The 19140-nt window shown below is 42.8% G+C and overlaps 1 protein-coding gene across 2 annotated transcripts in view; it reads left to right on the top strand.

Moving 5' to 3' along the window:
- Positions 1-19140, top strand: part of ADK (adenosine kinase) — a 311940-nt gene that overhangs the window by 52926 nt on the left and 239874 nt on the right. The gene's annotated exons all lie outside the window — the stretch shown is intronic.

The raw sequence follows: 19140 nt of genomic DNA, 5'->3' as shown, positions 1-19140 counted from the left end.
TGGCTTCCAGGGAGCCTCCGGGGGGGGGGGGGGAGGGCATTTTTACCCTGTCTCCAGCTCCAGGGAAGCCTTTGGAGCCTAGGGAGGGTGAAACTTGAGTCTACTGGGCCCATCACAAGTTTCTGGCCTCAGAGGGCCTCCTAGGGGGTGGGGGAAGCTGTTTTCGTGCTCCCCAGGCATTGAATTATGGGTGTGGGCACTCGCGGATGTGTGATAGCACACGCCTACCTCTTTGGGCAAGGAGGAAAAAAAAGGTTCGCCATCTATTCTGTCGGGCTCTCTGGTTGAATCCTCCCAAAAATTCACAGGTACAAATTTCAGACACACACACGTTTGAAAATTCAAAACAATGTTCTTTATAATGAAAATTCACTTAAACTAAGCCCTCTTTTGGGATAGAAAAGAGCACTCGTCTCCAAACAAACTGGTAATTTGTACAAGTCCCTTATCAGTTCTGAGATACTTAGCTTGCAGCTGTGAGGCAATTCACAGTCCTTCTTCTTTCACAAAGTGAAACACACTTTGCTCTGGTTTAGTTTCAAAGCGGGGAAAAATCAGCACACAAAAGGTCAAAGTCAGTAAAGCAGTCACGAAACACAACGATCAGATAATCCTCCACAATGGCCAAACCCACAGGCTGCTCTTTATAGCAGCCTCACTAATGACCACAGCCCCACCCAACCACAGGTGGTCTCATTTTCTTTAATAATAATCTCTCAGTTGTTGCTGCCTATGCATCGCTCTCCGCATGCGTGGCTGTATCATTAACTCTTGTTCTGAATCCAAGGAGGAGCTAGATAATTGATCTCCTTCTGAGCTGTCTGCCACACTCTCCTCCTCCCTGTCACTCATGTCTTCTTGGTCAGAGGAGCCTTCATCATCAGATTCCACCTGGGGCAAAACAGGCCTGCAGCATGTGGATGTCTCCCCCACATTCACAGTCCTTGGGGCAGGAGCTAGGCCAGAGCTAACCACAACAGCCATCACTGCCTTAGGGCATTTCAGTCTCATGTTATAGTTTAGAGGTCATTAATTGTTCAGTGCACCTCCGTTCTCTCTTGCATTGTAACACAGTGTTTAGATCGCTTATCTAGACATTAGATCTTATGCGTTGGTTGTAACGAATGAGCAACGTAGATATCTTTTCTTTAACCTAGAAAAACAATTATAGTACGTAGTTCTATAGAGTTTGATTTTCAGCTGTAATCATATGCGCTGAGAGAAGTCTCCATCTTGGCTGTTAAGAGTGATTTACACTGACCTTAAAAGTACTTAGGGCAGCGGTCCCCAAACTTGGCAACTTTAAACTTGTGGACTTCAACTCCCAGAATTCTGGGAGTTGAAGTCCACCAGTCTTAAAAGTAGCCACGTTTGAAGGCCTCTAAGTTAGGGTCTCCTGCTTGAGAAAGGGGATGGGCTGTAATATCTCCAAGGTCCCTTTCAACTCTGTTATTCTGTGACTTCATTGTGTTATTCCGATGATCTATGCTTAACTTTTGAGCTTCCAAGACCAAAGAACAAAAGAGTGTAGTCTGGTTGCTTGGAAGCGATTCTTATCTACCAACTTCAAAGCTATGAAGTACAGATTTGTGGCAAGATCAGTCTGCAATTGCACCTGCAAGTCAACATAGCCCTTACTTTACATTTATTTTTGGAGAATAGAATTGTTTATCTCATTTAAACAATTGAGAAGCAGCAGATAATAGCCAGATGTACCTTAGCTGTGTCTTTTGAGTGGATTGAGTTTCAAGGCCACCGAACCATTTCCCTCCTTGTGCCTTGGATACGTCAGGCTTGTACCCAATTATAGGACATTCCTCAGCAACTCTTTACTGAAACAAAAATAGAGTTCCTTAATAGAGCTTGGTTGGTTATCATGAGTGAATTGAGTGGGTTCCTCCTGCTTTGGACCAGATCACCCAAACCGGTAGTGATGTCACAATGCATTGGTTGCCGATCAGTTTCCGTTCACAATTCAAAGTGTTGGTTATGACCTATAAAGCCCTTCATGGCAGAATACCTTCCGGACCGCCTTCTGCCGCACGAATCCCAGGAACCGATTAGGTCCCACTGAGTTGGCCTTCTCCAGGTCCCGTCGACAAAACAATGCCGTCTGGCAGGACCCAAGGAAGAGCCTTCTCTGTGGCGGCCCCGACCCTCTGGAATCAACTCCCCCCAGAGATTAGGACTGCCCCCACCCTCATTGCCTTTCGTAAACTTCTAAAAACCCACCTTTGTCGCCAGACATGGGGAAATTGATTCCCCTTGGCCGTTCCGTTTTATGTATGGTTTGTTTGGGTTGTATGAGTGTTTTTAAATCAAGGGTTTTTAACTGTTTGCTTTTTTAATCATTGGATTTGTATTTTGTATTTCTTTTGTGAGCAACTCTGAGTCTTCAGAGAGGGGCGGCATACAAATCTAATTAATAATAATAATAATAATAATAATAATAATAATAATAATAATGGCATCAGGGATCTGGTTCGGTCTTTGCCAGTTCGTGGGCACCACCATCTTTTTTTCCCCATTTTTTTTTTACTGTTTTGAATTTTTTCCCCTCTCCTGTTGCTTGAAAAAGGATCCTCCCGCCTGCCCTTGGGTTTATACTTACAGTATTTTTCAGAGTATAAGACACATCTTTTTACTCCCCAAAAGAGACTTAAAATTCAAGTATGTTTTATACTCCGAATGTAGCTTTTTTCGAAGCTTTTTTCCCCCCCAGCCCTAACTAGGTGCTAAAAATCTTCCCAGCTCTTACCTTGCTGGTTCTTTCATTGTTACTCTCTGCAAAGAATGTTTTCCAAGCCCTAAGTCTTTGCAGGGTTTTTTTTTAAATTGCTTTAACTTGCTTGAATAAGTTTCTTTCCAGCCTTGTTCCCAGCTCTTGGGAACTTACCGGCTTGTAAGCTCTTTCGTTGTTATTCTCTGTGAAGAATGTTTTCCAAACCCTGTCTTTGTAGGTTTTTAAAAAAAATTATCTACTTGCTCTAAATGTTTCTTTCCAGCCCTAACCAGGTGCTAATGATTTTTCCAGCTCTTACTGGTCTTTCATTGTTACTCTCTACAAATAAGATTTTTTTTTAAACCCTAACCAGGGGATAAAATTATGTACTGAAACTGACCAGACTAAGGATGCTAGCCAGAGGAATACCTGGTGAGGCAGATTCTTTTCCCTTTTTTCCTCCCCAAAAACTAAGGTGCGTCTTATACTCCGAAAAATACGATACCTTTATTCCTTCGCCCAAAGCACAATTGATTGGCTCCCCAGCTGTGTTTTGGGCATGTGCGGAAGCAGAATTACATGAGGGGAAGCGCCTGCAGGTGTAGCAAAATCTCACGCTGCGAATCAGTGGCGAAGTTAAGTGGAACCCACCCTTGGAGTGAATGGTTGACTCTCCACTGTTGCCTTTCTCTGCCCCAAGACAGAGCAACCAACTTGGCATGCCTTAAATTTCTTAGCAGTTTGTGGCTCATCCAATCAGGTCGCTGTGCTCACCTTTCTCAGCAGCAGAAATATAGCAGGTCATGGATCTCATGTGGGAGAGCTTCAACTCAGCTGCTTCAATTGCCCATCCATCGCTAAGGCCCTTTTCTTCGAGCAAGAACTGGGTGCCACCACATGCTAAGTTCTGGAGAAGGCCGTTGGCGTCCGAACTCTCCTGCAATAAGCTGCAAATCATGTTTAAGCAAGATTAAAGTACAGTGAGCAAGTTCCATTGTCATGGCTTTGAGCAAATGTACATGCATCTATGAGGGTCGCCTAGAACAGTGTATCCCAACCTTGGCAACTTGAAGATATTTGGACTTCAATTCCTAGAATTCCCCAGCCAGCGAATGCTGGCTGGGGGATTCTGGGAGTTGAAGTCCAGATATCTTCAAGTTACCAAGGTTGGGAAACACTGGCCTAGAAAGTACTGCACAAGCAGTGTGTCATCACTGAATTTCTCACTGTGGAGAAAGAAACTATTGGGAACATTCACAAAGGTTTATGTACAATTTATGGAGAAGCTGCAGTCGACAGAAGTACGGTTAGTCGCTGGGCACAGAGAGTGAGGCCATTAGAGGTGATTCGCACAGTGCAGAAATGGCTTTGTGACCAGAACAAGGAGTAGTACCGACAGGGCATTGTGTTTCGCTGGAGGAAGGCCATAGAATGGGACAGAGATTATGTGGAAAAATAGGGAGTGTAGAAGAAACATCCTTCTTTCTTGTGTGTAAGTTTCATTGTGTTCAATAAATAATTGTTGAAGAAAAAAATGTGGTGCACTACTTTCTGGGCGACCCTCGAACATGTACATCTCCGTCCGAGTTACTCCATGGAATTGTAACAGGTTAAGTCCTTGCTTCTCGAATAGTACTTTTTTTTTCTCCGCTGGGAGTAGGGTATTTTGCACCAAAATATAGCACACAGCACAGAGTAGGATATATGAAGTGCAGATAACAAACTCTTAAGAGACACCATGGAAAAATATTTTAACAGGGATGAAAAGAAAGGAGAGAGACAGTAATAATGAGACAAACGTCAGTCTCTTGAAAGCTAAGAAGAGGAAATATGATGAAGCATAGGCAGCGCTTGGCTTCACTGTGACTATGGTGGGAGACAAGGAAAGACCAGTATGTTTACTGTGTGTAAAAATGTTGGCAGTGGACAGCATGAAGCCAAATAAATTAAAGCGTCACTTAAACACATTACAGTAAGACCTCACCTATCGCGGGTGTTACGTTCCAGACCCGGCCGCGATAGGTGAAATCCGCGATGGGGAATTTATCCTCCTTCCCACCAGCTCCGGATGCCTGGAGGCGAGCAACGGCTAACCTTTGCAGCAGTTCGGCCACACGTTGTCTTTTTTGCCTTACCCTGGCTGGAAAGTCCCTGGTTAGCTGTCCCGGCTGGTTCTTTTTCTCTCTCTCTCTCTTTTCTTTTTTTTCCCCTCTCCACCCGCCCAGCACTTCCTCTTCCGCCCTCGAGCCCAGTCTGGAAATCCCCGCCGCGTCGCGTTCCTTTCTTTGCTCGCGCTCGCTCGTTCCCGTGCTGCCGGGAGCTCTTTCTACAACCCCAAGCACACCGCCGCCGCCAACCACTAAGCGCGCCTCCAAAGACTGCCTTCTCGGCACTGGCGAGGCGGGTTGAACGAGGGGACGGGCCTCCGCCGGAGCTCAGTCCCCGCCCCGCTCATCATTCGGGAGTCCCGCTGGAATTATTCTAGCGCTTGTTTGTGTGGTGAAATGATTCAAATGAAGCTTCTCTCTGAGCATGAGCTGAGCGCTTGTCCTGCCCTTCCAAACTTCTAAGCGCCGTATCTGTGCCAACGCTGACTTCAAAACCCGCGATGAAGTGAAGCCGCGGTAAGTGAAGCGCGATATAGCGAGGGACTATCGTACACCTCAATCCCGCTGATAAGCCGCTTGAGTTTTTTTCCAGCAAAAACGTGCCAAATATGGCAAACAATCGTCCTGGCAGAGAGTTGTGGGCGGCATGAAATGTTTACTTCTTCCTAGGGGGGAGGGGGGGCATAAGAGAAAATAATGGAGAAGCACTGGGTTAAGTTGATATTAACTACCAATTACTTTCTGGCTTTGACAGTTGATTATAAAATTTCATGCAACCTCACCAGTAATTGGTCTGCTTCATTTCAGGAAATACTTCATCTTGAAGTTCGCCTCCAATATAATACAATTAGGGTTGTTTTGTATCTTTCCTCTGTAAACAGCTTCTCTACAGCAGGAAGATATACAGCTTTCCGTTAGCGGCTCTGCTTCTCTAATAGAATATAAATGAATGGCAAGGCAGAAGTGAAAACAGGAAAGTCAGAATTGGACCCAGGAAACCACAAAGAAGGCTGGGAGGGTGGGGGTGTCACCTTGTTTTTCAAATCATCAAAAGGCAAGACAAAAAAACCCCACAATGGATGAAAAGTAATCAAGGAGAGAAACAACCCGGAACTGTTGTGGTTCAGTCTGGGACCCCTCCGGGAATGGCTGACCTTCTGTCGGTTTCCAGCTCAGAGGGAGAGGCTGAGGAACAGGAGGTGCAGACTGACGAGGAAGAGGAATCCCAGGCTGGAGAAGAAGGACAGCCAGAGTCCCACCAGGGGGAGCTCTCCCCAGCAAGCAGCCTGGATTCCTTAGGGGAAAATGCTCAAGACATCATAGATATGCGACAAAGGAGAGCTAATCAGAGACAGACTCAATTGGCTAAGTATTTCCAGCATTAGAGGTCACAGCTGGGTTTGGGTGTGGTGCTCTTGGGAAAGGATAAAAGGCGGACCCACCCTTCCTGGCTTGTGGAGTTTTATCTTGGAGATTCGTGAGACCTGTCTGTGAACTTTGGTGGCTTACAATCCTGGTTTGTGCCTTGGACTATTGAAACCTTGGGGGGGGGGGGTGCCAGCAAGAAGCTTGTGGTATTGACTGGACATCAGGACCCTGCTGTAACGTATTATAGCCTGTCTGTTGTGAAGACAGGTTTTCCTTTGTGCTTATTTTTTCCAGCTATAAAATACTTTTGGCTTTTACCAGAGTGTCTGGCTGTTTTTTCAGTTGGTGTTGAGGTTTGGGAAAACCCAGACAGAACAGGAACTAAGGAGAAATTGCCTAATAGAGCCATCAACCAGTGGAATAGCTCGCCTTCGAAGGTTGTAGGTCCTCCATCACTGGAGGTTTTTAAGAGGAGACTGGACAGTTACTTCTCTGAAATGCTATAGGGCAGTGGTTCCCACAGGGAGGCAATTTGATCCCCCCCCCCGTTGTGATTCAGCCTGAGGCTTCTCAGGGACCTGCTGGATCTCTGCCGGATGCATGCCCAGAGGAGTAGGACAGTGAACAGGAGGGGGAGGACCAGGCAGACGGGGGAGAGGAACGTCAGGAAGAGGAGGAGGGAGAGCAGCCTGAGACCCCCGGTGGGGGGCTCTCCCCAGCTAGTAGCCTGGAATCATTGGATGAAGACGCACAGGCTATAATAGACATGAGGCAGCGACGAGCAGCTCAAAGACGGGGCCAATTAGAAAGGTATTTCCATCCCTGAATTGGCAACAGCTGGGTTTGGGTGTGGTTCTCCTCAGCAGGGTTGAAAAGGCAGGCCCGCCCTTACAGTCTTGTGGAGAGTTATCAATTGGGAGTCCTGTGACCTTGCTTCGATTCTTGGCGTCTCTGATCTTGGCTTGTGGCCTCATTGTGTATTGGACAAAATAAATAAATAAAATAAAAATAAATAAGCCAACTGGGAAGGTCCTAAGTGGTGATCACATGACCCCAAGAGGCTTCAACCCTCGTAAACCCTCGTAAACAAACACAACCTGTGGGCAATCTCAGGTCCTTTCCTTGCTCCATGAGGAACTATCCAAGGCCTGGTCTACTCAACAGCTCTTCATTTTACTGTAATCACCAGCTCCGCTTTTCATGGACCTGAATTCAGCCGGCCATTTCTCCCCCCAGAAGTTCCCTGATTCAAATCATTGTGAAAGTTGTGTTTTCTGCAACAATACTAAGTAAGAAGAAAACAACTAGAATTTCCTGGCTGCTCTGGTACAATTTAATCTTGTTACGACTCATTCCAAAATTGTTTCAACTTCTTTTTTCTGTTTAATTTTCCCCAAGATCAAGGAGAGAAATGGGTTAATTAGTCACCATAGCTCATCACTCCAATTCCAGTCATTCCTCAAACTTAATGAAACTTTTTCTTCATGTCTGAACCTCTAATTATAGGGGACTTTCTCATTAAAGGGAGCCAGTCTACACACACACAAACTTTGAATTCTTTTATTCTATCGTTTTGTTCACTTTGGACACATAAATGTCTCTCCGAAGATAAAAATGTTGTTTTGATATCCTCTTGCCCACTTTACCTCAAAAGACCGACAGATCATCATTGAATCTCTCCTCCCTAGAGCTTCAACAAGCCTCAATCAATCAGAATAAAGCTGGAAGGGACCTTGGAGGTCTTTTAATCCAGTGTTTCCCAACCTTGGCAACTTGAAGATATTTGGACTTCAACTCCCAGAATTCCCCAGCCAGCAAATGCTGGCTGGGGAACTCTGGGAGTTGAAGTCCAGATATCTTCAAGTTGCCAAGGTTGGGAAACACTGCTCTAATCCAAACCTCTGCGTCAGCAGGAGACCCGATAGCAGTGGTTTACAATATTTTTTGGGCCATGCTCCACCTAAACATCTCTAAAATCCTGACGCCTCCTGTGACTCTTACTATTTAAAAAGTGAACTCCTACTCACGCGGCGGAAGCCTGAAAGGCCATTAATTTGGTTTAAACAAGGTTCCAGTTGCCCCATTAAAATCAAATATGTATGTACAGTGATCCCCCGAATTTCGCGATCTCGATCTTTGCGAAACGCGATATCGCGATTTTTCCACCCGATGACGTCACTCCCTTTCTCATCTTTCTTTCTCTCTCTTTCTCTCTCTTGCTTCTTCCTCTCTCACACTCTCTTCCTCCCTCTCTCATCTCTTTCTTTCCTTCTCTCTCTCTCTCTATCTCTCCCCCTCTTGCTCTCGAGCGGCGGGCGGCACCCAGGGAAGGTTCCTTTGGCCGCCCACCAGCTGATCTGCTCGGCAGCGCAGTAGCAGCGAGGAGCCGAAGATGGGGTTTCCCCTTTGCGTGGGCAACGGGGAAACCCCATCTTCGGCTCCTCGCTGCTACTGCGCTGCCGAGCAGATCAGCTGGTGGGCGGCCGAAGGAACCTTCCCTGGGTCTTCAACTCCCAGAGCGGCGGACAAGCGGCGGCCGGACAAGTGGCGGGCGGACAAGAAAAGCGGCGGCCGGACAAGCGGAAAAGCGGTGGACAAGCCGCGGGCGGAAAAGCGGCGGGCGGAAAAGCGGCGGGCGGAAAAGCGGCGGGCAAGCTGAAAAGCGGCGGACAAGCGGGCAGGCAGGCGGCTCCTCAGCTGCTGGGTCTTCCCAGGTGCGGAAGTAAAAACACCATCTGCGCATGCGCGGCCATGGAAAAAGGGGCGCGCATGCGCAGATGGTGTTTTTACTTCCGCACCACTACATCCCGAAAAATCGATTATCGCGAGGGGTCTTGGAATGGAACCCTCGCGATAATCGGGGGATCACTGTATATATGTACATATGTATGTATAAGCTGTAATATAAATTTAGAGGAATGGGAAAGAATATGAAATAAGAATGGTAAATTATTGTTATCGTCTACATTTAAAGAAATCAATATAAAATACTCTATAGGAGGCGAGATTGGCAAAAATGTATATAAATATGAAACCGAATGGCTGGAAATAAAAAAGTAAGGATAGAACTATTTTTTAATTAAATTTTTATTTCCAAATATAATACAAAAAGAAAAAACAATACAAATACAATACTCACATACACACAAAAAAGACAATACATCGATTAAAGTACACATAATAAAATATGGGCATAGTAATCTGAACTAAGTTTAACTTAAATTTAGCCAGGTTGTAACTAACTTTAAAGTTCTATATAACTTGTAAAATTTACAAAAAAATGAGAGAAGAAGAAAAAAAATGTGTAACATGAGAAACAAATAGTAGTCTTAATTAATAATTCACAACTTTATCTTATGTAATCCAGCAGGCAGGTTGTTATTATTATTTACATAGTCAAGTGATTTACAGCATAGTTAACGAGTTTTATTCCTATTTTCGAGCCAATAATAGAATAAGCTCTAGCAATCATAAAATTGCGTTTCCTCGTTGCCTTTTATTTCTAGAGTCAATTTGGTCATTTCTGCACATCGTATAATTTTTTCTAATACTAATTCAGGATAGAACTTTTTATCGCATGTGGTGGCAATATCCCAAAATGAAGAAGTATTGGGAACGGATAAGGAGATCGTTACAGAAGATTATAGGAGAACAAATAGAATTTAAATCTGATCTTATTAGGAATAATTAACCAAAAAATAACTTTAAAAATCCAATACGTCATTTTACATATAGTAACTGCAGGAACAATCATATATGCTCAATGTTTTAAACTTGAAAACACACCAAGCAATGGAAGGATAATACATAGGATACTGGGATGTGCAGGGATTTCTTTATTGGCCAAGTGTGATTGGACACACAAGGAATTTGTCTTTGGTGCAGATGCTCTCAGTGTACATAAAAGAAAAAGATACATTTGTCAAGCATCATGTGGTACAAAACTTAGTGATTTTCATAGGGGTCAAATAAGCAATCTTTATTAATAAAAATCTTAAGTATACAAGCAACAAGTTACAGTCACAAGGGAGGAAATGGGTGATAGGAATGTTGAAGGGAAAGAAAACTAGTAGTAATAGTGGTGCAGTAAATAGTTTGACAGTGTTGAGGGAATTATTTGTTTAGCAGAGTGATGGCATTTGGGGGGAAAAACTGTCCTTGTGTCTAGCTGTCTTGGTGTGCAGTGCTCTGTAGCGACGTTTTGAGGGTAGGAGGTGAAACAGTTTGTGTCCAGGATGTGAGGGGTCAGTAAATATTTTCACAGCCCTCTTTTTGACTCGTGCAGTATACAGGTCCTCAATGGAAGGCAGGTTGGCAGCCATTGTTTTTTCTGCAGTTCTGATTGTCCTCTGAAGTCTGTGTCGGTCTTGTTGGGTTGCCAGAACCAAACCAGACAGTTGTAGAGGTGAAGATGACAGACTCAATGATTCCTCTGTAGAACTGGATCAGCAGCTCCTTGAGCTCCAGAGCAAGCAAATATCTTGACGGTGTTTGGTGCAAAGTGCATGTCATCCCAAGAACCATCTGGAAACAGAGTAGATAAGACCTGAAGGCCGATTGCTGAAGGCACCAGAGGCCTCCCCTGCGCAGCAATTAATCGGCTTTGTCTTTCCTTGCTTTCTCAATCACTTTTAATCATTTAAACCTATTATTTTGGCGTTACGTTCAAAACCTCTTTGTGGGGCTTTTGCCCTGCACTGTATTAATTACAGCTTAAGATTTTGTCCAAATGCACGATTAGGGGGAGGTTGCCAGACAGAAGAGATGATCTGCTTCAGATGGTTGATCTGTACAGATGACGCGTTGAGTTATATAAAAAAAGAGCAAGATGTCTTCTGCTACTGTGTACCTTCAATTCAGGGATCCTGAACATGTCTTGCATGAGCTAGGAAGATCTGCATCTAACCAGAAGTTGCCTTTATAAATTATGCCACCTAATGCTTACAAAACTTTTGCCAGACCCATCCTCGAGTACAGCTCATCTGTTTGGAACTCATGTCGCATCTCAGACATCCACACTCTTGAAAATGTCCAAAGATACTTCACCAGAAGAGCCCTTCACTCCTCCACTCGAAATAGAATACCCTACGAGACTAGACTTTCAATCCTGGGCCCAGAAAGTTTAGAACTAAGACGCCTTAAACAAGATCTAAGTATTGCCCACAAGATTATATGCTGCAACGTCCTGCCTGTCGGCGACTACTTCAGCTTCAACCACAACAACACAAGAGCACACAACAGATTTAAACTTAATATTAACCGCTCCAAACTTGACTGTAAAAAATTTGGCTTCAGTAATCGAGTTGTCGAAGCGTGGAACTCATTACTGGACTCCATAGTGTCATCCCCAAACCCCCAACACTTTACCCTTAGATTATCTACAGTTGACCTATCCAGATTCCTAAGAGGTCAGTAAGGGGCGAGTACAAGTGCACTAGAGTGCCTTCCGTCCCCTGTCCTATTGCCCTCCTATATCTCCTATTCCTTTCTTCTATTCCTATATCTCTTCTTCTATTCTTTCATTGATATGTTCTGTTACTATACCTTCTTTTCTATTATTTCTTAGATATGTTTTACTATGAGTATCTCCTCTATAGCCTTCATCATGTATTTTACTATGTGTATAGATATATACCCACTAAAACCCTCATTGTGTATTGGACAAAATAAATAAATAAAATAAATGCAACTTTTAATTCATCACTGTTGTCCTAACCCAATAGCTCTCTTTAAGTAGTTCCTGCAAAGCAGTGCTAGCATCAAATGACTTTTGCGTGTTTGAGCAGTATTTGTTGCATCCAATTCTGAACTAATGCCTGTTCGATCAATAGTACTTAAAAGCAAGTACTTGGAGGGACAAGGACAAAGAAATCTTACGATTAACATCCTGTAGTAAATGAGCTACATCCCTTTGGGTTTTGTGATGCTGTATTTTTCTTGCTTTGAGTCTTGATTGCCCAAGGAACAATTATTATATGGATCAAAGGTCTTGTTATTAGAAAATGGGATGCTGTTAGCCTGAGTTCCTGCATCGCTTATACAGGAATAATTGGGGTCAATTGCCATCATAAGTCAAGGACCATCTGTTGTTTGAAATGTCTCCATCAACTTGCAGCACATTAGTAGAAGTGGTTTTCTTTTCTTTTCTTTTTTTACAGAATTTCCCATGTTGTTTTATTTATTGAATTTAAATTGGTATTCCTTTTCAGATTTGGCAAAGGGTTTTTTTGTTGGAAATTCCATAAATGTGATTTGCTGATTTTATTTTCTAATGGGTCCACCAATTCTGCTATTCTTCATTTGTCGGGGGGGTTTCCCCCCCCAAATTCAATTCAATTCAATTCAATTTATTAGATTTGTATGCAGCCCCTCTCCGAAGACTCGGGGTGGCTCACAACAACAATAAAAACAATAGTCTAGCGAAAACAAATCTAATACTGTATTAAAAAGCACATAAAAACCCTATCATATTTAAAAAGCAAACAACACATACATATCCAAACATAAATATAAAAAAGCCTGGGGGAAAGGTGTCTCAACTCCCCCATGCCTGGCAGTATAGATGGGTCTTGAGTAATTTACGAAAGACAAGGAGGGTGGGGGCAGTTCTAATCTCCAGGGGGAGTTGATTCCAGAGGGCTGGGGCCGCCACAGAGAAGGCTCTTCCCCTGGGGTCCGCCAAACGACATTGTTTAGCCGACGGGACCCGGAGAAGGCCAACTCTGTGGGACCTTATCGGTCGCTGGGATTCGTGCGGTAGCAGGCGGTTCTGGAGGTACTCTGGTCCGATGCCATGTAGGGCTTTAAAGGTCATAACCAACAGTTTGAATTGTGACCGGAAACTGATCGGCAACCAACGCAGGCCACGGAGTGTTGAAGAGACGTGGGCGAATCTAGGAAGCCCCACGATGGCTCTCGCGGCCGCGTTCTGCACGATCTGAAGTTTCCGAACACTTTTCAGAGGTAGCCCCAAGTAGATAGTGTTGCAGTAAATGCTAACAACATTGGTCAAAGATGATTGATTTCCGATATTTGGAAATTAAACCGACGAGCTTAAAATTTCCTATCCCCCTGGATGAAGAAAAAGAAATGTTATGATTGCCACAGTATGAAGTAATTGAGAATGCAGGAGGCTGTTTGAGTTAGTGAAAGCATTTGAAATAAATCATTATGTTTGAAATGTCTGCTGAGACCCCAACAGTAAGGCTGGGAACCATCTGTTTCACAGAGAATAGAATAGAATAGAATTTTTTATTGGCCAGGTGTGATTGGACACACAAGGAATTTGTCTTGGTGCATATGCTCTCAGCGTACATAAAAGAAAAAGATACATTTGTCAAGAATCATGTAGTACAACACTTAATGATGGTCATAGGGGTCAAATAAGCAATGAAGAAACAATCAATATTAATAAAAATAATAAGAGGCAGGTAATGGGAGTTGAATTCTATCAATGTAGCCGATATATGTATACAGTGTTCCCTTGATTTTCGCGGAGGATGCATTCTGAGACTGCCCGCGAAAGTCAAATTTCCGCGAAGTAGAGATGCGGAAGTAAATACAGTGATCCCTCGATTAGCACGGTCTCGATTAGTGCGAAACGCTACAACACGGTTTTTCAAAAAATATGTAATTAAAAAATACTCCACGGTTTTTTTTGCTATACCACGGTTTTTCCCACCCGATGATGTCATACGTCATCACCAAGAGTCACTTCTCTGTCTCTTTCTCTTTCTTTCCTGTCATTCTCTGCTTCAATCATTTTCTCATTTCTCTTTTTTTCTCCCCTTTTTTCTATCATTTCTCTCTCTCTTTCTTCCTCTCTCACACTCTCTTCCTCCCTCTCTCATCTTTCTTTCCTTCTCTCTCTTTCCTTCTCTCTCCCCCCCTCCACTTGCCCACGAGAAGAAAAAAAGCAACCTCTGCCGGGCAGCTCCCCTTGTGCCCCCGCTTTGTGCCTGCCTCTTGTCCCTCTCTTTTGGGGATTTTTTTTTCTTTTCTGTCTGAGTGCGTCTGTGTGAGCGCGAGAGAGGGAGTGTATGTATGTGTGTGTGTGTCTGTTGCGGCTTGGGCTGGTCGGCCTCGGAGGCGGGAGAAGGCGAAGAGGTAGCAAGCGGGGAACCCGGCGGGGTGGATGGCGGCGGCGGCGTGTGTGTGTGTGGTGGCCGCCTTCAGCTTGGGGTCGCCGCCGGTGTGCTCGAAGGACGCACCGCCGCCCGCCTTGGAGCCCTCGAAAGCCTCGTTGTCTTCTGTGCTCTGCTCGCCGCTGCTCTCCAAGTGGGGCGCAGCAGCTGGGAGCGCGCGCCTTTTCTCCCCTGCGTGGATCCTGGCTAGCCGTCGCGCCTCTCTTGAAGATGGGGAGCCTGGCGACGCGCTGTTTTCCCCCACCGAGGACAATCGGGGTAAACTCTTTTGGTTGGGAACCAACCGGCCCGGTGCTCTTTTGGCTCTCTTGCGGTTTCCCCTTTGCCTGGGCAGCAGAAAGACCCAGGGAAGGTTCCTTTGGCCGCCCAACAGCTGATCTGCTCCGCAGTGCGGCAGCAGCGAGGAGCGAAGATGGGGTTTCCCCTTTGCCTGGGCAACGGGGAAACTCCATCTTCGGCTCCTCGCTGCTTCCGCGCTGCGGAGCAGATCAGCTGTTGGGCGGCCAAAGGAACCTTCCCTGTGTCTTCCCCGCTGCCCACACGCAAACTCCACCATCTGCGCATGTGCGGCCATGGAAAAAAAGGGCGCGCATGCGCAGATGGTGTTTTTACTTCCGCACCACTATAACACGGAAAATCGATTAGCGCGGGAGGTCTTGGAACGTAACCCCCGCGCTAATCGAGGGATCACTGTACACTATTTTTGGCTATGAACAGTATCCCAAGCCTTCCCTTAACACTTTAAACCCCTAAATTACAATTTCCCATTCCCTTAGCAACCATTTAGATTATTACTCATCATATTTATTTATTAAAGTTTATTTAAAAAAATGTTTTTTAAAGGCAGACAAAAGTTTGGCAATGACATATGACATCATCGGGCGGGGAAAAAACATGGTATAGGGGAAAAAACCGCAAAGTATTTTTTAATTAATATTTTTGAAAAACCGTGGTATAGACGTTCCGCGAAGTTCGAACCCGCGAAAATCGAGGGAACACTGTATTACATATATCTGCTACATATATTAAGATATATTCAAGGTATATGACGTTATATGTTGAACATGGAGAAAAATAAAAATACTTTGGACAGAAAAAAAATATCACAAAAAAATAAAAATACAATAAGGCCAGACACTTATTTCAGGGTTCAAAAAAATATAGAACAAGGAAACATGATATAGAGAGAGATCAAGTGGATTAGCCAAGCAAGTGGAATTATATTTGTTTTGTTTTTAAAAGCACTTATATCCAGTTTCCTTATTTGCGTTTGTCTTTTCCGTGTGTATAGAAGTGAGGTCAAGCACACTGGCTCGGCTATTGTGGAGGATGAAAATTTGTCATAGTTATTATTAGTTCAGCATTCCTTCATTTGTTGGAAGTCCTTCATTTACAATACGGCCAATTTAATGCAGAATAACAGAATGACAAAATAACAGCTGGAAGGGATTTTGTAGCTCTTCTAATCCAACTGCCTGGTCAAGCAAGAGACATTTTCAGACAAAAGACCTTTTCATCCCGTCTCTTCTTACAAATTTCCGGTGATGGAGGATTCACAACTTTTGAAGGCAAACACTTCTACTGATCAATTGTTCTCACGGTTACAAAGTTTCTACTTAATTCTAGGTTGATTCTCTCCTTGATTAGTTTCCACCTATTGTGTCTTGTTCTAACTTCAGCTGCTTTGGAGAATACAGTGTTCCCTCAATTTTCAAACTTCGCGAAAAGTCTATACCACGGTTTTTCAAAAAATATTAATTAAAAAAATACTTCATGGTTTTTCCTCTATACCACGGTTTTTCCCACCCGATGACGTCATATGTCATTGCCAAACTTTCGTCCGCCTTTAATAAATATTTTTTTTTAATAAACGTGAATAAATAAACATGGTGAGTAATAATCTAAATGGTTGCTAAGAGAATGGGAAATTTCAATTTAGAGGTTTAAAGTATTAAGGGAAGGCTTGTGATACTTGTAAGACTTAATGAACTCCATCTGTATAGTCTGGAGAACAGAAGGAAAAGGGGAGACATGATCTAAACATTTAAATATGTTAAAGGGTTAAATAAGGTTTAGGAGGGAAGTGTTTTTAATAGGAAAGTGAGCACAAGAACAAGGGGACACAATCTGAAGTTAGTTGGGGGAAAGATCAAAAGCAACGTGAGGAAATATTATTTCACTGAAAGAGTAGTAGATCCTTGGAACAAACTTCCAGCAGACATGGTTGGTAAATCCACAGGGACTGAATTTAAACATGCCTGGGATAAACATATATCCATCCTAAGATAAAACACAGGAAATAGTATAAGGGCAGACTAGATGGACCATGAGGTCTTTTTCTGCCGTCAGTCTTCTATGTTTCTATGTTACTGTTCATAGTCAAAAATAGCGTATTTACTTCCGTATCTCTACTTCACGGAAATTCAACTTTCGCGGTCAGTCTTGGAACAAATCCCCCACAAAAACTGAGGGAACACTCTAGTTTGACTCCTTCTTCTTTATGGCAGCCCCTGAAATATTGGAAGACTGCTATCATGTCTCTCCTAATCCTTCTCCTTAAATTAGACATATCAATTCCTGCAACCGTTCTTCATATGTTTTAGCCTCCAGTCCCCTAATCATCTTTGTTGCTCTTCTCTGCACTCTTTCTAGAGTCTCAACATCTTTTTTACATTGTGGCAACCCAAACAAGATGTGATATTCCAAGTGTGGTCTTATCAAGGCATTATAAAGTGGTATTAACACTTCCCATGATCTTGATTCTATCCCTCTGTTAATGCAACCTTGGCAGTTACTGCACGCTGCTGGCTCATATTTAAGTGAGTGCCCACCAGGACTTCCAAGATCCCTCTCACAATTACTATGTATTAAGCGAGTAACCACGAGAGAAGTCTTGCAAAACAGGTTGTAACAAATGGGTCAATATCTTTTTTTAAAAACCCTTCATTACAGTTTTATACCAGAAAAAAAGGAAATGAACATTTATTTCATCTATGAATGTTCGGGGTAACTACATAAGATATTTTACAATAATTTCAATTATTCTCTTGTGTTCTGCTCAGAAGACAGAGTCTCTGTAATAATAATTTTATTTCTGAGTTTAGATTTGCCATCATTGATTTTGGCTGAAATTTCATAGATTGATAGTTTCTATTTCAGAATGGAGAAACAGTTTTTAAATCCCACAAATTAAGGGTTTATTTCAGCAGAATTTAATACCAAATTAAAGAAAGAGCCGGGGTGGCGCAGCAGGTAGAGTGTTGTACTGCAGGCCACTGAAGCTGACTGTAAATCTAAAGGTCAGCGGTTCAAATCTCATCACCGGCTCAAGGTTGACTCAGCCTTCCATCCTTCCGAGGTGGGTAAAATGAGGACCCAGATTATGGGGGCAATATCCTGGCTCTGTTAAAAAGTGCTATTGCTAACATGTTGTAAGCCGCCCTGAGTCTAAGGAGAAGGGTGGCATAAAAATTGAAGGAAGGAAGGAAGGAAGGAAGGAAGGAAGGAAGGAAGGAAGGAAGGAAGAATACACACAAATCTGGTCAGCTAAAGTTCAACACTAAGTTGGCACCAGATAAGGGTCAACAGAATTTAGAAGGGGATGGAACGCAACAACTCTAAGCTGATGACCCACTTAACTCAGCCACCCAGCTTTGTCTCCTTTTCTCCCACAGATACAGAAACTTGAACCTTGGGTTTCATTTACACTGCATTTTTCGTTGAAGACAAAATTTCTTGCAGACAAAAAAAAGAGAGAGAGAAAAACACTATAGATAAATGAGGTCATGTTTCACCAAATACCATATTAGATAGGAACAATCATTGGTATTCTGGGGAGGAAACAGTTGCTGTCTGCAATAGAAGAAAAAAATATGTAACTGGTGAGAAATACTAAACCTCTTTCTTTTTTTCTTTTCTTTGTTTACTAAAATGACATTAAGAATCCGTGTGAAACTAAATAATAAGATAGATAAAAATAAGATTATTGTTTCCTTTCTATTTAATATTTCATTTGGAAAATTACAATAAATTTAAATATACATACATAAGTACTTTATAATATAGAAATAATAACTTCTAAGTTACTAATAACAAAGATAACTTCAACATAAGGTGGTAAATAAATAATAAACAGGTAGATAAACTCTTACATAACCAAAAGAATGACGGAACACCGATAATGCACTATTAGCCGAAGGACAAATGAAACCTAAACTTTTGTCTTTGGTCCTCTAATCTCTTCTTATTAGCCAAGAAACATGAAATAAGTTTTCAGATAATATGTACTCATTACTATTTTTTTTTTTTGGGGGGGGGGGCTTTTTTTGGTGTTATTTTGTTTTTACTTTGTTTTACGTTGATTGCTGTAAGTTGTAAGTGTTGATGTCTTTGACTGTTTTCGTATGGTATGCAGTATGTGTTGTTTAATGGAAAATACAATAAAAAGTATTTGATTAAAAAAAAAAGAATCCGTGTGATATGAATCAAGAATGGGAAACTGCATCTCTTAAGAATATTCCCCACTGAGTGCAGTGTGTGGCTTATTCCAAGCAAAGCTGGTGCAAAATATCAACAGAAATATACCAATGTATAGAAGAGAAATTGGCACATACTGTAATTTCCTTTCCTGGCAAAATGAAAACAAAGAATTATCATGGTTCTTGTCCAGTTTATTTTGCTTTTGAACATTTTTTGCTTACTATAACATGTTTGGGATCACAGACATATTTCAAATACCTGATAATGTATCAGGTAGGAAAATAAAAGTAATGTTGACTAATCTTCAGACTCTTAGAGC

Source organism: Erythrolamprus reginae, chromosome 5, assembly GCF_031021105.1.
Source record: "Erythrolamprus reginae isolate rEryReg1 chromosome 5, rEryReg1.hap1, whole genome shotgun sequence".
NCBI lineage: Eukaryota > Metazoa > Chordata > Lepidosauria > Squamata > Dipsadidae > Erythrolamprus > Erythrolamprus reginae.
Note: the sequence above shows the minus strand (reverse complement) of the source record. Positions and strands in the feature narration are given on the sequence as shown.